The sequence below is a fragment of the Dromaius novaehollandiae genome, chromosome 11, assembly GCF_036370855.1.
Source record: "Dromaius novaehollandiae isolate bDroNov1 chromosome 11, bDroNov1.hap1, whole genome shotgun sequence".
Lineage (NCBI taxonomy): Eukaryota > Metazoa > Chordata > Aves > Casuariiformes > Dromaiidae > Dromaius > Dromaius novaehollandiae.
In genome coordinates, this window is record NC_088108.1 from 23,947,441 (window position 1) to 23,956,406 (window position 8,966).

Genomic DNA, 8,966 nt, shown 5'->3' on the forward strand with positions numbered 1-8,966 from the left:
GTGTTTTAGGGTGGCCAACAGAAAAAAGAACAAAGTGAAATAAAGGCTTCTGAAAGAAGTTGTAAAGGTTTGAAAGCAGGTAAGAATCCCTCCAAGATGATAAACATGTTTTTCTGCTTCTCTGAACATTAAACGATACCTCCTTCTCAAATACACACCTCAGCCAAGTTTCCACGCCTGTATGGAAAGACAGCAGACCTTACAACAATAAGCAGCAGAGAGGTCAAGCGATGCTGATGAATAGGAAAAGTTTATTTATAAACGTACTTAACAGAGTACTAAGATGCTCCTCAAATTCACCTTCAGATACTTTGCACAGGTCTGCAGTGAATCCACAGAGGTCATACTCCTACAGTCTTTGCCATTTTCAGCTGGCCTAGTCTTCATTTGGCAGAAAGAGACTCCAGGAACAATTGTGGAGCTTAAGGAATCCAGGTTGGCATTCCCTGCTACAGGACAACGCAAGCAACAGTCCATGAAAGCACGTTCTGCTCACGTGCTCTACAGACAAAAGCATCCAGTTTCAACAACGTATACCTTAGCACTGCTTTCAAGCTTTGGCCACAAGAGCATTACGATGCAAGACAAGACTATGATAAACCTAACGGCAATGACACTGACAAACACAACAGTCTTAAAGAGAACAAGTATTCTGCTGATTAAACTGACTCCAAAATATTGCTCTGTGGTTTGGACAGATACGTGGATAAGGAAGATCTAAGAGTCCACAGTAAGACCACTCACTTGCAAGTTCTGGTTGGAAGCACAGCGTGTTCCTGTGAACCCACGTGTTCAAATTCCTGTTAGTTTTCATCAGCTTTGCCAGAATCCCCCTGGCAGAACACCTCATGTGTTCTAGTGAACAGTTCAAAACATCTTCTTAGGTTGTGCAAAGCTAAGAACTGCCACAGTTAGTCAAATGAAAGGTCCGTCTATTCAAATATCCCATTTTCTATTGACGCCAAGAATGGATACCTGGAGAGAGAATACAGGAAACATCACTGACACAGGAAGATTCTTCTTCAGTGCATCATCCAACCGAATAGAAATCAAGAGCTGAGGAATGGCTTTGCTTGAGTTGCATTGGGACTATCATTGTTAAGACTCTAATAGGCAAATCTGCCACGGATTTGCCAAATCCCCTTTCAAACCACTTTCTCCACAGATTCCATTGGCAATAAGCTCTGCAACGTAACATTTTGTTTTATAAAGCATTTCCTTTTGTTTACTTTAAACCTGCTGCATCAGAGCTCCATGACAATGAGACACGGAAACAGATGGACGCTAACATTTGACGTATTTGCAGCATTCTGGAAAAGCTGACGGAGTAGTCCTGAGGATGGACTTAAACAGGAGACACTGACATGCAGTTTGGGTGGGAAAGCAAGGAACGTCTCTACACATCACTGCAACGCTGTTCCCCTGACAGTGAAGTCTCTGCAGTGGCTTTCAACGACCAGAACCAAGAAGACTGCCCTGTGGGAGGAAAACCACACTTATCTCATTCACCCGGGACTTTCAGAATCACCTGGGCTTCCTGCTGAACTTTGCAATGAGTTTTGCTGCCAACTGAACATGCACTTTTCCTCCTGGTCTCTTCTCACTACCTCTAACAGAGGAGTAATAGCTTACTGTTTTTGCAGATGCTGAAATGATCCACCACATCTTTTTTCATCATCTTTTTTATTCCAGGACTATCTAATGCACAGATCACTTACTGGGCTCTGGTCACAGCCCAGCCTGAAATCTTCCTCTTTTCTAGCCACACATCTGGCAGCAAGGAAAGTATGCTGGAACACGACTCAGCCAAACACAGAGGAGACAGTGTGGTGAAATCCTGCACGTTTACAGAAGATGTGACTGCTCAATCAGACATTTGGAAACTCATTACTTTGGACTGGGCACCATCCTCTCCAGAACACTCAGTAACTGCTGATCCTGGGAAGATCGAGTTCAAGGACTGTGAAGTCCTCAGCGCAACAATCACAAGCAGAGAGCTTCTCAGATAGCGTGTGAGAGCCTCCAAGTAGCTGATGGGTCTGCAGAGGGCCCTTCATGAACGTGTAGGACCAGCATGAACACAACACTGGCCGCAAATGCAACATGAGTAGACTACCAGATCTGACTTGCCCTTTCTGCCAAGGGGAGGCTGGGGGGGACACGGATCTTCTCTCAGAGCAGGAAGCTCAGAGCGAGACATCTCTCACAGCACACTCCAGTACCAAAAGTGACTAGCTGAGACTTTCTATGGGTTATTGAGGACATTGCCGGTGCTGCTTGTGCGATATGGAAGATCTATGCAGTTACAAGTGTCCTGACTCAGTTAACCACCGGCAGGGGAATGTGGTCTACCTGCAAAAATGAGCAGCTACCAACAAGTATTTAATTAAATCACACAGTAAAAATAAAACAACAAAACGAATCCTGTCGCTACTCCCTCACAATGAAGCAGATACTTAGGAAGTCTCCACTGTCCATAGAAGAGCACAGCCACACAGCGACCGCCTGCCTCAACCAAAGGAATAGCAGCTGTCTGGGTACCTAACCTAGACTTTTTTGTCAATGGATATTAATTCAGATTTTCAAAGGCTAAAGGATTTACCTTTTTTCTCTCTTGGATATTAGAAAGCATTTGAAATATGGAAGACATTAAACAATATATATTACAGTTGAAACATTTAGATCAACATACCAGATAATTCTTATCTAAGAGTTCTGTTAGAACTGAACAGAGAGCTCGGAAGAAAGTTCCTATTTTTGTGCCAAAATCTCAAATAAACAGTAACACCTGACTTAATATTTCCTGACAAAAATAACAGTGGTCGATACATGGTTCTATCAATAAAGCATTAAGGAAGTAACATAATGCCTCACCAGCATGGTTTTACGCAACAGATCTTCACTAACAATATTATACCTTGAGTGACAAATATGGCAAGGGCTAACTTCATTGCTATGATGTATTTGAGTTTACTAAAGCATGTGGCAGCTTATAGCTTTCCAGATTGAAGCACTGCAAACATTTATTACAGATTGGCGAACTGCTTTTAGAAGCACATTAATTTATGAAGAATCACCAGTAACCAAAGCATACTGCTAGGGACCAGGTTTCAGCCTAGTCAAAATGCTCTGGAAAGGAGCAGAAAGCCTGTCATTATTCACTGCTGTTTTTGGAGAGGCAGCTCTCCGAGCTCCTGCCCATCAGCCTGGCAGCCCAGACACCGCGCTCGGAGAGCACAAAGCCATATCCATTGGTGTCATTCAATACAGCACCGCTTGCACAGAGCACCATGCTAGATCATTACCACCCGACTCTTGGCTAGTGCCTTCACTTGAAGACAGGCACTGTAAGAATTCGGCTGTTTCAAATAAAAAAAATATCTGGCAAGAATCCCACTGCTTTAAGAATCAGCCATGGTTTAGAAAACACTTTCCAGTGATAAATCTGTTTCATTCACTGAAAAGAAGTGGGGAGACATGACATGACCTGTCTCAAAAACCCTATCAGGGAAGAAAAGCTGATAGCAAAAGACTTGTCAGACAAACGCACAGGAGGACTCTAAAGGCTGGACGTCAAAGCTGGACCAAGTCAGAAGCGTCTATTTCCAGATTAAAGCTATAGGATATTTCCAGATTAAAGCTGTATGTAATTGACTATTTAAACAAGTGACCCAGGGATATATAGACCTCCGCAACTTGGAGATTTTACAATGCCACTGAGTGACTTGATCTTCAAGTCACTACAGCCACTACGAATGTCACTGCTCCGGTTCCTCAGCCTGCACTTTGCAGGTCAAGGTAGATGAACACAGCTATCTCTTCTGATCTCTGAACGTATTATTGTCTATTATTCCGTAATTCATGGAGTGAAAACAGCAGTACCTATCACTGTGTCCCCTTTGGGCCAGCCTTCACAAGTGGCCAAAATTGTCTACACTATGGGAAGTGGCAGATGGGGAAAAGAAGGGCCTTCACAGGACATCATCAGCAATGGTTTTGTAACAGCCCCAAAGCCAGAAGTACCAAGACCAAAGCTAAATTTTTCTACGTCAGGAGCACCAGCTTAGGGTATGGCCTCAAACTTAGTACTGCAGTCACCCAAATTCAAGGAAGCTGAAACTCTCCAACACAGAGCAGATGGTGCTGCAAAATATGAATCCAAATCCATGGGTTTCCCGTTAATTCCTCTAAGGTAGAATTGACCAAACTACATTTCGAGCTTGCAAGCCCGGAAACTTCACCTCAGCTCCAAGAAAATCAAATAGGAAGGACAAAATTCAGGAATCTTCTTGCAGAGTTGTCTGGGATGAGGTTTGCCAGGAGGCTCCCTGCAACACTTCAAAGGTACTTTGAAACGTTCGTTGGGTTCCAGCATTAGCTGCTCATAATCCAACACCTCCATACTAGCAGTAAACTCCAAGATGACCAACAGAAGCATGGTCATCCATCAGGGACACCATTCTGGCAACAGCTTGAAATTGCCAGGATACTCTCACACCTTTTCCCTAAGACCAACATCCCCCAGGCAGCAAGCGTCAAGGCTCTGCAACAGAGAAGTCAGCAACAGCAAGTCCAGGTACATTCGAACACAACTTGTCTTGTTTACACACATTAAGGCAGAGGTCTTAGCAGTAATGCGTGGTGTCTAGAGAGCAATTCAGCCTCAAGAACCAATTCCATTCAAAGATCAAGGCAAAGAGCAAACTCTCCTGCTGCTTGTACAGCTTTGTGTCTATAGAATGAATAAGCAGCATTTTTTCCACGACTAAACACTTGCCACGTGGCAACGCCTGCCAAAATACTGCTGTACACAAAGTAAAGTGGACAAGGAGCTTTGTGAGTGCTATCTGGAGCCTAACAAACAATTATGGAGGTGCACAGCACACTCTGGCAGCATCTACTGCAACGGACCTAACGATGTTAAGACATTGGTTAGAAGACAGAAAGGGACAGTAGACCTGGAAGAGGTCAAAACTCAACTGGGCAAGACCCTGAGCCACCTGATCTAAAGCAAGCTCTGCCGTGAGCAAGAAACTGGACTAGAAACCTCCACTGGTCCCTTCCAACCTAAATCTTCACACAATTCTCTGGGTAAACCTTACCACACAGGGAAGAGAGACAAGACCACAGGGCAGAAACTCAGGGAGGATGTGCAAAACATCTAGTTTTCCTCAGGTAGCCTTACAGAGCCAAAACACTGGGAGAGGAAGGTAAGCAGTGTACTAGGCCTTGCTGGCACTCCCAGAGAGGTCCCTGCTCCTGGGTCCCCAAAACGGAGTTCTAGCACCGGGATGCTTCACCTCACGGGCAGATGTAGGAATCGGCCACAAGCAGCGCTGTGTTGAGCAGACCAGCGTTCTCATCCAGCCCAGCGAAACTCAGCTTCTTTTTCTTTCATGCTGATGAACAAGCCTGAGCTAGCAGGGCAGCTTACGGGAACTGGCCAGAAGACACCACTAGACCCCATGACCAACAAGGCTGGCAAAGACGGCCTCAAGCAGTGCCCTTTCCCAACCTACGCTGCCAGTAGAGCAGAAGTTAAGACACTCTTAACACTATACAATTAAAACACAATAGCAGTGAAATACTTCTGACGTGACCTTCTCTAAGCTAACAAAATTCATTTTTATGGCTGTAGCCTATTCCGTACTTCCCTTACATTGCTTTCACCACCTTTCACGCTAGAGGCTTCTGCTAGCAAACCTGTGTCCGTCAGGGTCACGCATCCCATCATCACCGACCATAAGATACCCATAAAAGAAATAAAGCATGGGACTTTGCTCCCCAGCTAAGGTCATGGACTTAACCTTAGTCCCTCGCTCTGGCTGCCAGAGCTGCAGCGAGGTCTGCTGTGACTTACTGCCGCTAACCTGGCGTCACTACGGGTCTGCTAAGCTGCATCCTCCAAAGCACGGGCACGTGCAACAGGCGCGGAGGGAAACGGGGATCGTGCAAACAAGCACGCCAGGGCCGGGAGCTGCAAGGGGCCGTTGCAGGTGGTGGCCCTGCAGGAGAGGACAACGAGACAGAGCCATGCTCTGAGCACTGGCTTTGATCCTGGGTTGGGCAGGGTTGCTGGAGAAAACGTAGGTTAAAAGTACGCTTGGGGGATGAAGCGGCGGGAAGAGAGAAAGCAGCTACAGCCCAGAGCAGAATTACAACCGAAGCACCGTGGGAAGGGACAGGACGGGCACAGACGAAGAAGCTCCGCTCCCAGTTGGGAAAAGGGGCTCCAGAAACCGTTCCCCAGGGCTCAGCTGAGCAGCCGGCCCCCCGCCATCGCGCGACGCGGACCACGTCCAGCCCTGCCACTGCTTCCCGCACTGGGGACACGCCATGGCCAGCTCCCGGCCTCGTGCCCGGGGCCAATCCTGCCTCCACCTCAGCACGCCGAGCCGGGCCCCGGGGCTCCAGCAGAGCGCTCAGCCAGCTCCTGATGCTCCATGGCTACGTGCGGCCGGGGCAGTGCGGAGGGCTGGGCAAGCACCCGCCCGAGGCGCTGGCCGCGGCGCAGGTGAGCCGGGAGGCACCAGTGGAGCCCGCCCCGACGGAGGCCGGTGGCCGGGGCAGAGACGGGGCGCGCCGGCTCGGCGTGCGTCACGCTCCGGCGCGGCTGGGGGCCACGCAGACGCCAGAAGGCCATTTTCTACCGCTTCCTCGGCGCAGCCCCCCACGGCGGGGACGGGGACCGGGCCAAGGCTGCGGGGGGGCAGGGGAGAGGGCCCCCCCCCCGCTGGGCAGCGCTGCCCCACGCTGGCCCTGCACCAACCCCTCGGTGGTGATGTGGGGGGCTGCGGCCTGTCCCCATCGCCGGGCTGGGGGGCACCCCAGGGCCTGCCCCCCCCCCATCCGCAGCGGGGCCTGGCCCCCATAAGCAGCACCGGGGTGGGGGCCGCAGCGGGGCCAGCCCCCCTGCCCGGAGCGGGGGAGCCCCCCCTTCGGGGCCTGCCCCCCCCAAAACCAACACTGGGGGGGGGCCGCACCCAGGCCTGCCCCCCCCTCCCCGGCACCGAGGCCTGGCCCCCCACCCGCACCGGGGGGGCCTCCCAGGGCCTGACCCCCACAAACGGCACCGCGGTGGGGGCTGCACCCGGGGTTGCCCCCCCCCCCCCCAAAGAGGGCCACCCCAGTGCCTGGCCCCCACCCCAACGGGAGTGGGTTTTATACCCGGGGCTCCCCCCGCAATGGCGGCCTAACCCCCCCCACCACCACACACCACGGCACCGGGGTGGGGGCCGCACCAGGGCCTGCCCCCCCCGCCTAAGGGCGCCCCCATGCGGCCGCCACGGGGGGGGGGGGCGCGCGGCGCCGGCCCCGCCCCCTCGCGGAGCGGCGAGGCCCCGCCCCCTCGGCGCCGGGGCGCGCGCCCCGCCCCGCCCCCCATCCTGCGGGGGGGCCCCGCCCCCCCGGGCCCCGCGCCGCACGCTCCCGCCCCGCCCCCACCCCCACCCGAGCACCGGCGCCCCGCGGGGCGGGGGAGGGGGCAGAAAGCGGGCGGGCGGCCGCGCCGTCGCGTCGCCCGCGGGGAGGCGCCCGCGGCCGGCGCCGCTCGTACCTGGCTCCCCGGCGCTGCGCCGCCCGCTCTACTCGGAGCCCCAATTCGGGTCGCGGCCCCTTTAAATGGAGGCGCCGCTCGGAGCCCTCAGCGCGCTGCAGCCCGAGGGGGGGCGGGGGAAGCTCCCTATTGGCTGTGTCAAGCGAGGGACAGCTCCCCATTGGCTGCGGCAGGGCCTGGGCTCGCGAGACTCGCTTGCAGGCGGCGGCCTAGGAAACGCGGAGTGGAATCCCGAGCCCGGGATCGGCGCAGCAGCCCGGACTCCACCGGGCGGCCCAAAAAACCCGGCGCGGCGCCGCGGAGCGGGGCCGCGGGAGCCGACAGCGCGGAGCCCCGCGCGGGCAGGGGCAGCGGCCGCACCCCGGCACGGCGCGGGGGGCGTGCGCAGCTCGGCGGGCGGCGCGGGGCTGGCAACGGGGCGCCCGCAATCCCCGCCGGTGCCCGCGCGGCCACCCGCAAAGTGCGGAGCGGATCCCGCGGAGCGGGCTCATCACCCCGCTCCCACCCCCCCCTTTAACCCTGTCGCCGCCGCCGCGGGCGGCCCTGCCGCCGCCCCGCAGGGCCCGGCCCGGCCGCGCCGCCACAGCCCCTACCTGCGCGCGGGGGGAACCGCCCGGTCCGGGCGCCGCCGCCACCACCGCCTCCCTGGAGCTGGAGCGTCTCCCCGGGGCGGTGAGTGACAGCGCGGCCGGGCGGGGCTTCCGCGGGGGCCCGGGACACGGCGCCGCCCCCGGGAGGGGCTGCCCCGGCCCCCTGCCCGCGCCCCGCCCCCTCGCGCTCCCCTCCCCCACCCGCGACACCCCCGGGCTCCCCTCCCCCCCGCACGCCCCGCCCCCCGGGCACCCCAGCCCGGCTCCCCTCCCCCACGCCGACACACCCCCCCCACCCCACCCGCGACGCCCCCACCCGCGACACCGCCCCAGGCCACGCCCCCACCTGCCCCCCCCCCCGCAGGGTCCGCCGCCCCCCCCACCCGCGGCGCCCGCCCCTCCCCCGGGGGACGACGCCGGAGCCGGGCAGGGACACGGGGGCGCTGCGGCGGCGCAAAGCCGCGTTTCAAGACGTGACGAGGCGCCGGCCGCGGGACCGGGGCCGCGCGGGGGTACAGGGCTGCGGCGCGGCGCCCACCACAGGGCGGCTGCCGTTACCGTGCCGCCCGCGGGGCCCCAGCGGCCTCGCGCCGCTCGTGAGCGCAAGGGTGGGGGAGGGGGCGTCGCGGCGCGGCACGCGCTCGGCCCCCGCCGCGGTCCCTTTAAAGGCCGCGGCCCCGCGCGCGCAGGCGCGGCGCCCCCTCCGCCTCACTGCGCCTGCGCGGCGCTCGCCGCGCACCGTCGCGGCTCCTTTGTCCCTCGCTCGCCTCTCACCCAAGTGTGATGCCCGCGACGGTGATTGGCAGCGCGCGCCGCGGGCC

The 8,966-nt window shown here is 56.4% G+C and overlaps 1 protein-coding gene across 4 annotated transcripts in view; it reads right to left on the reverse strand.

Annotated features, from left to right (window-relative positions):
- ZMYM3 (zinc finger MYM-type containing 3) overlaps positions 1–8,304 on the reverse strand; it is a 31,813-nt gene extending 23,509 nt beyond the window's left edge. For 2 of the 4 annotated variants that reach the window (XM_064518417.1, XM_064518413.1), the window contains exon 1: positions 8,149–8,304. The gene's annotated coding sequence lies outside the window, so the exon portion shown is untranslated. Of the gene's footprint in view, positions 1–744; positions 976–7,555; positions 7,747–8,148 lie in introns of those variants that run through there. The other 2 variants (XM_064518416.1, XM_064518415.1) reach the window with 2 other exon arrangements.
- Positions 8,305–8,966: the final 662 nt, after the last annotated feature.